A 12,925-nucleotide genomic window follows, 5' to 3' on the forward strand; every position below is an offset into this window, starting at 1 on the left:
ATGCTTCATTAAATGCAGCACACTCTTGAAGTATAGACATCAAAGAAACTACATGTTTATTCTCTTTACAAAAGTTATACATTAACTCTGCTGCATCTTCTTAGAGAAAAACAATATGTCAGAGCCTTGATGCATATTTTTAGCAAGCTCCTTTTATTGAAAATATTGCCAAATATTTACATTGCCAATACTTCCCAATGAGTTTCAAGTCTCTTCATGTGAAAGAGTTTTAAAAACAGGCTGTCTTTTTACAGGAGTTAGTTCTGGTAGGTCTCCAAAAACAATCAAATGCTTTCCTCCAAACAAGATGTTCTACTCCATTTTGAGTATCTGTTGTATTCTCAGGTGAACAAAGGCAAGCATGAGATTGGAGACCATGCTCACCTCATCAATAATTAAAAGCTTAATTTTCTCCAATACTCTTGCCACCTCATGACAAGCTTCACCAGATAACCTCTGGTATTCAAGTTTATTTTAATATTCAACTGGTAGCATTAGCAGTCTATGTAAAGTTATTCCTTTGATATTGTGTGCAGCTAATCCATTAGGTGCTGTCATTACACATGATAAATGTGATTCTGTCGTTTTCTGTAGGTAAATAAAGATAACGTTGATTAAAAAGCTTTTTCCGGTACCAGCCTGACCACTAATATATAGTAGTATTGCCTTGAATGATGAGAATAGCTTGTTCTCGTGTCACAATCCATGTTCTATTTTCTCTTTTACTTCAATATGAATCTCTTTTTGTTTGTCCTTGAGTTGTCCAACTAACTTTTCCAGATCTACAGCTTGTTCCCTGCCAGTTTCCACTTCATTCATAGCTACTGCAGCTTCATTTTCAATAACAGACTTTCCAAGAGGATCCTGACTTGAAGGTGCAGAGCTTTGGCTGCTTTGAGAATTATCCTTAGCTACACCTCAGCAGCAATCATTTGTTCTTGTTGTATCGCATCATTTAACATTTGTGAGTAGTTTTTTAACATTAGACACTCAATACTATCTTTAACAGCATTAAAACAATTTTCATATCAGTAATAATCCACAGGTATTTCTAATTCACTACGCCAGAGTTTGAAAAATTTAAGAAGTGCTAAATTGAAAAATTCTCTTTTCTCAGGTGTTTGGAAGCTATGTTTTTGGTGGTTAATTAGGTTTTCTTTTCCATGTTTCACTAAATATTCATCACATCCACGTACTGCATATTCCCCTTCTTCTATGTTTCACTTATATTACTTCAGAATCTATAACTTTGAAGAATTTCATAAAGGCACTTGTCTTCTAGTTGTGCACTTCTTCGTGGATAGTATTTAGCCAACATATTTGATTTTACAATGTCTGTACTTTCTGGTTCAAACTCTGCAAGGTACTGAATTTCAGGGAAAAACGTCAATACTCTATTTCTTGTAGTAGATAAACCAAACCCTACCCAGACAATTCCTTTTGATTTTGAAAACAAACTTGTGGAACTCAGTTTGTCACAGGCTTTATAGGACCCCATATCCCTATGCAAAAGCATTTTCAAACTGAAGAAATACAAGTGTTTGCTAAGTGTCTTTTCTGTACAAATCTCCTCCCACATCTACTTCATCTCAGTTTTGTCAGACTTTGTGATGTAGGATGTGACATGCCAAGCCACGGCGATGGATTTGTCTGCAACAAATTCTATGTCCATGTTAGCATTCCACATTTTTAAAATCACAGGATTGTATTCATTAATATATTTGGAATCTTCGGTTCTCTTTAAGTAACATGTGTTTTTTGATTTCCCTGTCAGAGTGTGGCATCTTGTGTAAAACTTTCCTTTTGACTTGTATGTACGATGAAAGTACTTCCCATATCTATGTGTTTGGAAATGCAAAACTTGTGTCTGAGACCTTTTTCAACAGTGTTTTTTGGTATGCTACATGTGACATGCTCTTCTATAAAAGACGAGAGACTGAACCCGGCTCAGTGGCACGAAATATAATAATCTCAGGGACTCATGCCCACAGAGCCCCAAAGTCCAGAGAGCATTGGAGTTGACTGGTGACCTGATATATGGAGGCATATGGCATTTTGGAAGAAGATTTGATTCCCTCATAAATAGATAAAGAAAAAAAGTGGACAAGTCAGAGGATATATTTAGGGACCCCCATCAAACTAGTCCTGATGAAGACCCGATGTGGCCCAAGATATAGAGGGGTCGAAACGTCGACGATTGTATCATAGTTTGGATTGGTTTCTGCATAGAACATGTGGAGTATTAAAGGAATTGACTCAGACTCTTTTAGTATCTGGAATGGAGTCAATGCAGCAAAATAGAACCAACAAACTGTTTTTAATGTTTTCTGTATAGGTGCTTTGATCTATTTAAATATGTATTATTCTTCTTTCTATTTATCACAAGCACTTTTTTTCTCACACTAATTTTCTCTCGCTGTGTTGTTTTTTAGATGGGTTGTCCGTATAATGTGTTAAAGTGATATTTATGTGAAAGCAATTGAATGAATATATTTATATATTTATAGGAATAAATAATGTTTCTGTTCACCTATGTTGTTTTATGAATTATAAATGATTTGTTGTTCCTTCCCTGTCTGGGCATTGTTGTATGTAATGATTATTTTCTACCCAGCCCAGACGTGTTTTTGGGTTACCCTCTGTGGTATATAAGTGTTCTATAAAAGACAACACAGACTCATCGTTTTGTGCTCCAAATTTGGGTGTGTCTTTTATCCATAGAGGCATGTGAATGTAAGGAGCACCTCTTGCCTGGCACTCTTTTTGCCGAAAGAAATCACTTACTTCTCCAAGGGGAAGAATGCTTTTGATGCAGATAATATCAAGCATAGCTTGGGACCTGTGGTTCAAATATCTGCAAACATGTGCAGGATCTAATGATCAAACGTTCTCCAGCTGTCTTTAAATTGATATCTTTTAGTTTAGTGTTTGTTTCTCTTAAGAATTCAATCAGGTCATCCCATGCATACACTGCACAACTCAATGTCAAAAACCATGTTGGTGGTCCCAGGTTTCTCAGCATACACTTCAGTTCTCCATGATGATAGAACCAATATACCTTGGTGCCATGTTTGCACAGTATTACATTAATCAAGCTGTATTCTACTTTTTCACCCTTTTCCTTGAAGTTTGTTAACAAAATCTCTGGCAGACATATTTCGAAGCCTATCTCCTGTTTTTAGAATGTGATTTACTGCATATGAAAGTCCAGACAAGTCACTCTCAAATAGAAGGGGAAATATGTATGGGATACACTGTCTGAATCTTGGATCCTCTGAATATAATCGTGTTGATCGGTATTCAGCTGCTTCTATTTGTATGGGCTGGTCATCATACCACCCTCCTACTCCATTGGGAAACAAGTGGGAAAACAGCGAGCCTCTAAACTTTTTTCCCACAAACTCATGGGAGCTCCTTTAACCTGCTTCATTTGGAAACGGTCAATAGCATTACCTATGACTTCTTTGTAATGTAACAGATGTATGCTGTAGTGCTCTGAATTTGCTCTGATCAAGATGGATCAACATTTTATATTTGTTCACTTCCTAACAAACTGTCATCATCAACATTTGCTACATCAGCTTCCAAATCAACACTTTTATAATCCACATTATTTCGTACCAGGTATGCTTGTTTAACTTTATTAACATCAACTAAAGTTTGCCAAATTGTTTTATTCTTAGTTGGTACACCACTTACCAGGATAATAAGTGGCTCTCCTTTGTCTTTTTCTATTCCTACAGTTTCAAGATTTTTTAAGTCTAGTGGCAAATACACTACTCCTTCTTTAGGATGTTTTGATAACTCTGTCGGATGCAATTTACTCATTTTTGGTTCCAATCATATAATTGCTTAAAATGGATGAATAGTTTGTATAAGGATAAATTCATATACATTTACGTCTTGTGGTTGTTCTGTAATAGTCATAAGTTCACACCTATTATGTTCTGCTCTAGCTGGTGTTTTCTAATCCTCTAACTTATCATAGCAATACTTACATATAACTTGCTGCATGGACAAGTCAAAATGCTCCTCTACAAATAAATAAGCAGCAAAATCTTGCCACATCTCTCTGTTTTTCCCTTCCATTTTGGAAAATACATCTACATTTCGTGTTTGACTTTTGCAGTGAGTGAGTCTACAACAGATGCCTACATAATTTGTTTTTTTCTGAACAAGCTGTGCTAAACACTCTCTACAATAATCCTCAGAAAAGAGAAAGCAAATTCCACATCCTCACAAACTTTTTTTACTTCTCCTACTGTCCCATGCAAAAGTACTCTATTCATCTCTCCTAGACATAATGCTGGATTCTTCAAATAGTAAAGTCTCCTAACTAATCTTTGAATTTTTGAGTGGTAAACTGCCAACATTCTATGAAAGGTGCTTGGCACACTTTCTTTGATAAACATGCTAATGAATGTCCTTGTAAATTACTATACTTTCTTACTTTGCAAGGATCTAATCCTTGCAAAATTGTCATTTTTTGTTTCAGACTTCTGAATGGAAAGTCGCATATAAAACTCTTTAACAAATCATTTGATTGTAGCCAAATACTACTACAGTTAGCCCGTGCCACCCTCTTACAAGGTGTACAGAATTAATCGCTCAATTGCTCCAACCACAAGGTGGCCGCCACGTCTCGCGCTGGAATAGCCAATTCTTCCTGCGTAGTCTCCGAAGTGGTGTGTGGGCGTGCTCTGCTCCCAACAGGCGCATGCGCACACGCCCCTCTCCGCAGCCGAGCAGCACGCATGCGTTAGGGAGCTGCACAGCTGCGGGACTGGAGCGCTAACGGGAGGGAGAGACCCTGAGCGGAGACGGGGGCGTCCAGGGTCCGACCTGCGGGTGACGGGGAGATCGCCGAGCTGCAGAGTGTTTTGCTACTGTTGATCGCCGAGCTATCGAGCACCCGCCGAGCTCGGGCTGATGGTGTTGGTTTTTCCTGGTCCTGCACTGTGTATGGAGGGTGAAAACTGGCATTGAGAGGGGCTCCCCGGTAGAGGCTCAGGTACCGGATCAAAGCAGGGTCGGATCGCATGTGTGGACGAGGCAGCCGCATTACACTGCCTGTAACTGGGGTCTGCACCGTTCTCTGAGGCGGCAGTTACATGGGATGTCAGGGGGTGGTCAGTCACTATATCCACGATACCTGAGTGTTCGGGCTGCTGCAGGAGGCGGCGGTCTGTGTCCCGATTTTTAAGGAAAAGCTTTATTTCGGCGCTCTCGCGCTAAAAACTGCCCCTGCGGTGGATTAGGTCGCATTCAAACGCTGCTGATTTCCGAATCTGCATGTTTTAAATGGCTTCGCCCTAGTGGATTCTCTGTCAGACGAGAATGGTAGGGAGAGGAAGAAACTGAAAGACTGACTAAAGCTTTCAGAAGGAGGGAAGTGCGACAAATCTGTTGGGGAGCTGAAGCGGCGTGAGCGGAATAGGAGCTGCGTCACCTGGAAGTGGTGATCGCCTTTGCTGCTAATCGCTCGGTATCTTTGGCGTTTCGGCACAAAGCAGAGATCAGAAGCTGACCCGGGAGCAGTGGCGCAAGGACAGCGCGCGCGGATCTCGCATCCTTCATCCCCTCTGGAGAAGAGCGCTTCACCCGCACTCTGAGTTTGGGGCCTCTTGCTCGCTTCCATACCTCACTCTCCTCTCGCCTGGTTCGCGCCCATCCAGCCAACTCTATGCTATCCTAAACCATTTTTCAACAATCAAATAATCAAACAATCAAAAAAAAAAAAAAAAGGAACCCTGCGTCAAGAATCCTTCAAACTGCACTCCTGGCCAGGAGAGCGCCGGGTGAGCGTGGCCGTGTTAGTTAGTGGCCGCGGAGTGAGTGCATCAGGGCAGCATGGAAGCGGCCCAGCTAGGTCTGGGTGCAGCCTGTGGGCGCCCTGTGTGCCCCGCTCACAAATAGCACCTAATATCGTCAACCCCTTGTTCCTGAGGAGTCCAACTCTTCAGGTGTCGCTAGCAGCTGCATCACCTTACCTACCAACATTCGGCAGGAGGCTTTGGGCCAGGATCCATCCATCTCCCTCCAGCCAAGCTGAGTGCAGCGGTCTTAGTAAACTGCAGCAGAGAGAGCGCACCGCGGCCACACGGAAGCGGCCCTGCCAGGTGCGGCTTGTGAGTGTCCCGGGTGCCCCGCTCACCGAGCATCTCAGGTCATCAACGCTAGTTCATCAGTCTAAAGCAAATTGAGTTCCTCCCGCAGAAATCTGGGCTAAGAGAACACAGCCATGAGATCAGGACGCCTCAGGCTGCCAACAAAGGGTAAACTCAAAACTTCAAGACCTCAAAGGGGGGCGCAAAGGAAGGTAAATTGCTCCGCACAGAGCCCGCCAAGTAGTAGGTCGGATCAGCAGGCACCACCCCTTACTCCCTTCCAGGTCTACCTCAAGAAAACAGGTTTTTCCAACAAGTCTACCTTTCTAAAAGATCCAGCCGCAGCCTTCTTCTCAAATCTTGACACCGACGTAGGCCTGTCAACCCCTTTGGTTCCACAACCAGTGGCCACTGGGCAGTTGAGGCTCGAGGTACCAACAAACCCCACTCAACAATTAGGGGCCGATTTACCTGTCCAGGAAGCTTCAAAGCGTCTGGCCCCCGAAGTACATAATGACCGCACAGCTCATGAACGACCAAACATCTCCAGAGTCACTAGCAGCCCAACAGTGTGTACAAATCTGCAGGCAGGCAGTATTGTGACCACAGCTCAGGTTCATGTTCAAGAGAGGGAATCTTCTCAAAGTGACCAACAGCAGGGCGCATCTATTAATCCTAGTAACACAGAGCTTCTACTCTCCACAAGTATCTCAATAGAGGTACACAACGACATCGTGCATGAGGGAATGCGCCAGCGATCGACCCCCATCTCGCGGTCAAATCTTAATACCCAGGGGAGCAATGAGAGATTGGATATGGGCTTTGAAGTAGCTACAGGAATGATGGAAGACTCTTGGTTGCAGTCACTCTCAATAACAAACAACAAAGATCTAGGTGAAGCATTGGACCTAAAAACCCTTGACCTAATGAATCTTAAAGATCAATTTTTAAACAAACCGCTACTGGTGGGTAGCACTGAATACAGTTCCACTATACCGCAACAAGAAAGGCCGCCTAACTCAATTATGGAAATTTCGAGTGGTATAAGCAAACCACAACATGATGTCGTAGCAATGGCAAGAAGCATCCTGACTATTTCTCCCCTGGAGACTATCAATAGAGAAGGTAAAAAAATGTTTTCCAAAAGTTCCTCTCATGGAGGTTACCGAGCAGCGAAATGGAAGATCTCACTTGATTACATGCCTCACTGTTAAATGCTCTATACACTTCAACGACGGCTCTTAACATGCAATCGGACAAGCTTGACTTACAAATGGACTTAATGAAGGTTATGGCAATACACATCGCCAACATCAATCGTAAGCTGGATCTGCTGGCCATTCTGCCATTGGAGCAAATATCTAGTCAACAGCAAGTCTTTTACAACTGTGGCCCAGTAATAGATAAACTAAGCACGTTACCAACTATTTTAACAGAGATACTGCAGAAAGTTAAAACAAGCAATATCGATGAAGCAACTTTCAATAATACAAACCACAATTCAGGTGATATAGTCATACTCCAAAAGACACCAGGTTAGGCGGCAAGTAGTCTTACAAAAAAAGAGGCAAATACCCAGGGTATATACTCAATTAGTACGGATGAATTGTCACAGCTTAAGGAAATAGTGCCCACTAATTCTGAGTGTACAAACGAGCGCCCAGCTAGCAAACTGAAACCTCTAACTAAGAGACAAAAAAAGCGAGCCAGGAAGGCAAGGATACAAACATGTGCCAAAGCAGTTAATGATAATCTTTACCCAATATTTTCGGTGTTCCAGAAACCACAAACCCAAGGCTCTGGGTCTTCAGGGAATCAGAAGGCCCCAAATTACGGGAAAGCCACAAGGGATGGGGAGTCAATGGTTTAGGTCCGTCACCAACTGCCGCTTCACCAAAGTCAGCTGTACACAAAATGTCTCAGTCAACAGTACAATTTCAGTCTAACCCACACGCCTTGGAGTTGAGGGTGAGGGAAGTTCTGGACCAGGCACCCCGACAGAGGTGTCCAATGGAAAAAACGCACATGAGTAGCGAAAAATCTCCAAACCAACCAGACGCTCTAATACTGAGAAAGGACCATCCATGGTCGATAACAGCTGGAATACTAGGACCAAAGGACATCCCACACGCAGCAGCATCAGCCGCCACTCTATTCGGTAGGAACAAGAAGCAACTTGTGCCCCAAGTACCACCTTGCCAAGCCACCACTTCGCACACAGCTGCCACACAATTCGCAGCAACCTTATAGTAGTCAGTTGGAGGGGGGTCAGTTGAGAAGGCCATTGACACAGAGAAATACCGATCACCCCCACCAATTACAATCCACTCAGGCCACCGAGAATGTTCGGGAATTAAGGCAGATCGTTTTTACCCCGCAATATAAATCACAAGGCCATCAAGACGCTTAAATAGGGGTAACATTCTGAGGCTTCTCGACGAGTTCCCATCAACTAAGAAAATCGTATCCGCAGACTTGACATCTGTGAAATTCCTCTCTGGCAGCGCTCAAAATGGGCTGGAGCAAACTCTAACAATGTGGAGAACAAGTGATATTGCTACATTAATTATGGCAGTGAAACAGCAATTCGAAATTTGGGGTATACGGTTATCAGAACCATCCAGTCAACGCTATCCCTTTCCTCTATTGTTAAATTCTAGAGAAAAATTGCCAACGGACATTGAATTCATAGGCGGCCTGGAATCCGGGGAACTGGAACAAAGGCAGTTTAAATGGAAGGTATTCGACTTAAAAAACAACAGTGGCCCCCCAACTGTACTGAAGGGAGAGCGAGATGAATGGAGATAGATGGCTCACACTTTAAATTCGAGGAAAAACAATTGACCTAGCGTATTAAATGCAGTAAACACAAATCAAAGTTTGGCTGTCACCATAATGTCCTGGAACATCGCCGGTGCAAAAACTATCATAGCAGACGGGTTCACAGCAATGACTAGTTGTAATTATTCCATAATCCTACCACAAGAAACGTGGCTGGAGGACCCAGTCGAATTAGGAGGCTACTCGCTTCACCACATTAGTGCCAAAAAATCAAAGAAATCAGGTAGGCCAAGCGGTGGTTTAGCCACATACATTTCAATGGCACTTCTTGTTTCAACAGAGCAGTTGGCTTTCTCAAAGACCGACTTGCAGGCCATTAAAATCACCTTTAGTAATAATCAGCATGCCCCGCTAGTCATTTTTAATGTCTATGCCCATCCGCGGAAAAATCCGAAAGTACTGCTCTTTGATGAATTACTGAATAGGGTGGAAGAGATAAAATGCACTAATCCAGCATGGGACATATTAGTGACAGGCGACTTCAATGCTAACTTAATGCACACTCCAGAACCAGATGAGCAACTGGCAGCTGAAAATGCCATATGGTCAGTGCTGCTGCAAACATTGCCAACGCAGAAAAGACTGGACTCAAGGGGTAAACAACTGGTAGAGGCACTAGCGTACATGAGAATGAGGGTACTAAATGGCAGGATCAACGATGACGTCCCGCCAAGCTTTACTCATCATAGCGCAAAGTCCGCGACAATAATAGACTATACAGCCGTGTCACTTCCTTTGCTAGCTCATGTTAGCAAATTTAAAATTAAACCTACTCTCCATAGTGACCAATCATTTCAGCACATAGAACTCGTCTGGAATGCTCTGGGCCTTCTTCCAGCTATAAAGGAACTAGGAACAATAACATCTATCAACCTAAACCGCCTGATCTGGTCGGAGTCTTCATTACCAAGGCTATGTAAAAACATAAAATCTTTGCTTCATTTGGCAATATGCCAGGACCCACCAACAGTGGAAGCGTGGGCTACTTTTCTTCAGTCAGTACCCTCTATTGGCCTCGCCAGGCGTCAATTGCCACATAATAATCAGGCAAGGTCTTCACACCTACCAGTAAAAATGTTAGAACTAAGGAAGGAACTGAGGCGCAACCTTAGACTAATAAAAGATAGCTCTCCCACAGTAACCCAATGCGCCCAAATAAAAACCCTATGGAAAAATTACAAGAATCAGGTATGGCAAATGCGAACCAAAAAGGAGGATGACTTCTGGCTCAAGTTACTTCATAATTCAAGGAAGGGTAATTCAAGGGCCTTTTGGACAACAGTGAATGGAATCGGCCAGCAGGTAAGAATAATTCACTTTACATCAGTCCCAGAAGGAAAATGGGTGGAATACCTAGCCTAGCCTAGAGTGACACACACGCAACACGCAACACCCCCACCCCTCACCCACAACAACAGACACACAAACACATGCATCAACGTTACATTTACACCCCGTAACCCCCTGGAAGAACGCAATGACATGATTGTAACGAGTGTAATCATTGAAAATCCAGATAGGCCAACATAACTTTAAAAGGTCAATCTATACAAATATTTACAGCAAGTACACAAGTCCGTATACTGTTCCATTACATGTCCGTGGACCAGTGGTCCCAAAAAGCATGGGCGAAGACCAAACATGACACCTGCCTCAAAACGGAGGGAACACTGCAGGGGCATCAGGTAAAAAAAAACACAGGCACCTCAGGGGGAAGGGGAGGGGAGGCACCTCAGCCTGATGACGGGACGACGCCACTGCTCCACGAGAAGGCTCCATGCCCACTGCTTGCTCCTGGGGAGTGCTAAGCCACAGTTTCTCAAGTGGGTGGTTTGCCCACTGCTTGGCCCTGGGGAGTGTAAAGCCACAGTCTCAAGTGGGTGGTTTGCCCACTGCTTGTTCCTGGGGAGTGCAAAGCCACAGTCTCTGGAGTGGATACAGTTCTCCACTGGTTCTGGTGGGGGCTTTGTGCCCAGAGTGCTTCATCCTACAAAGGACGGGGTAGTGGATGCAGTTCTCCACTGGTTCTGAAGGGGGCTTGGTGCCCAGAGTGCTGCACCTGGGGTGTGGCAGTTCCCATTCCCTCACCTGGATGCCTGAGCCACGAGATTTTCTGGGAACAGGTAGCATGATACTGCATGGAGGCAAAGACACACTCCACCCTGCGGCGACTTAGCCTGCCAACTGCTGGTACTGCCAGTGCTGGTTGTGGTGCCTAATGTAGTGTGTGCAGGGTCCAGGATGTCTCCTGCAGCCTCGGGCGACTGCCCACTGGGGATGCTGCTGATGTCCGCTGTGGTGGCACTGGCTGGGCACGTCACGGGCCAGGTGGCGGTGGCTGCAGCGGTGTCTGCGGCGGAGATGCTGCAGGTGGTGCAGGTGTCAGCACCTGTGAAGGGAGACACCAGGATGTCTCCTGCAGACTCGGACGGCTTCCTACTGGGGATGATGCTGGGGACTGGAGCAGAGGCAGCAGATGTGCAGGTGGCGGTGCAGGTGGTGGTGCAGGTGGCGTGTGGGTGGCAGTGCAGGTGCAGGTGGAGGTTGTTTCGGCGGTGGGCACCGCAGTACAGGTTGCTGTTTGTCTTGCAGAAGGGGTGACAACAGTCCCTCACAGGGAGGCTCCGTGCCCTGAGCTGACTTCCCTTTGGCCTTGTGTCCCTTCCCCACCTTGGAAGTCGCTGCTGAGACCATGGCAATGTCCTCTTTTGTCTTGGATGAGGCCTTGCTGGGTGGTTGGTGCGGCTTTTCCCTACGGCATGTGGGCCCCTTCTTCACCTTGGCAGGTGGTGGAATAGGGTGATCCTTGGCCTCACTAGGTGGCACACTGGCAGCCATGATGGGTGCCGCCTTCGATGGTCCCGGACTTGCAGGGACCACAGTGCTCGAGGATGTTGTGGCTGAGGTGCTGGGCTGGGATATGGACATCCTGGCCCTAGGGGAAGGACGGGGGGAGGTGTGGGGAATAGGTCAATGGTATCCAGGGAAATATTTTTAGACACACTGGGACGGGACGATGGAGGGGGTTTGGGAGTGGAGGAAGAGGTACTGGTGGTAGGAGGTGTACGTCTGCTGATTTTGGGTGAGAGTGCATAGGCTGGAGGCTGTTGTGAAGTGGATGGCTGTTGAGTGGGTGTGTGCCTGCGTTTGTGTACTTTGGGAGGAGGGCTCACAGACACACTGGGAGAGGACACAGTGGACGTGTGCATGGTAGTGGGGGTGGTGATTGCACGTGAGCGGTGTGTGCTGATGGGCGTGCTGGTGATGGAGGTAGTGGCTGAGGAAGTAGTGCATGCAGGTGTGAGTGGAGACGAGACTGGGAGGGAGGTGGAGGACGTGAGCGAGGGGGACACAGTGGAGGCAGTGGATGTTGGTGTGTCTGCTTGTGTGAGTGCCTGTGGCATGTGTGGCGCTTATGTTTGCCTGAGCCACTTTTGTGAGTTGATCAGTGTGCATGATGGTCTGATGGTGTGCTTGGGATAGGCTGAGGTAGAGGGGATTGGGTCTGGGTAGTGGAATAGGAGGGGGGAGGCTGGACACAGGGACAATGGCTGCCATCAGTGCTGAGGCCAGAGCCTGAAATGCTCTCTGTTGGGCCGCCATGCCAGAATGAATGCCCTCCAGTTATGCATTTGTTTGTTGCAAATGCCTCTCGACACCCTGGATGGCATTCAGTATGGTTGACTGCCCAACAGTGAGGGATCTCAGGAGGTCAATAGCCTTCTCACTGAGGGCAGCAGGGCTGACTGGGCAGGGCCTGAGGTGCCTGGGGTGAAGGAGATGTCCACCCTCCTGGGTGAGCGGGCACGGGAAACACACTGAGGGGCTGCTGGGAGGACGGTGCTGGTAGGGGGGTGGCGGCTGTACCTGTTGATGCGGTGGGCACAGAGGTGCCCGCCACCGCAAGGGAGCTCCCATCAGCGGAGGAGTCGCTGTTGCTGGTGTCTCCTCCTGTCCCTGTCGTGGAGCTCCCCTCG

This window comes from Pleurodeles waltl, chromosome 4_2, assembly GCF_031143425.1.
Source record: "Pleurodeles waltl isolate 20211129_DDA chromosome 4_2, aPleWal1.hap1.20221129, whole genome shotgun sequence".
Taxonomy (NCBI): Eukaryota; Metazoa; Chordata; class Amphibia; order Caudata; family Salamandridae; genus Pleurodeles; species Pleurodeles waltl.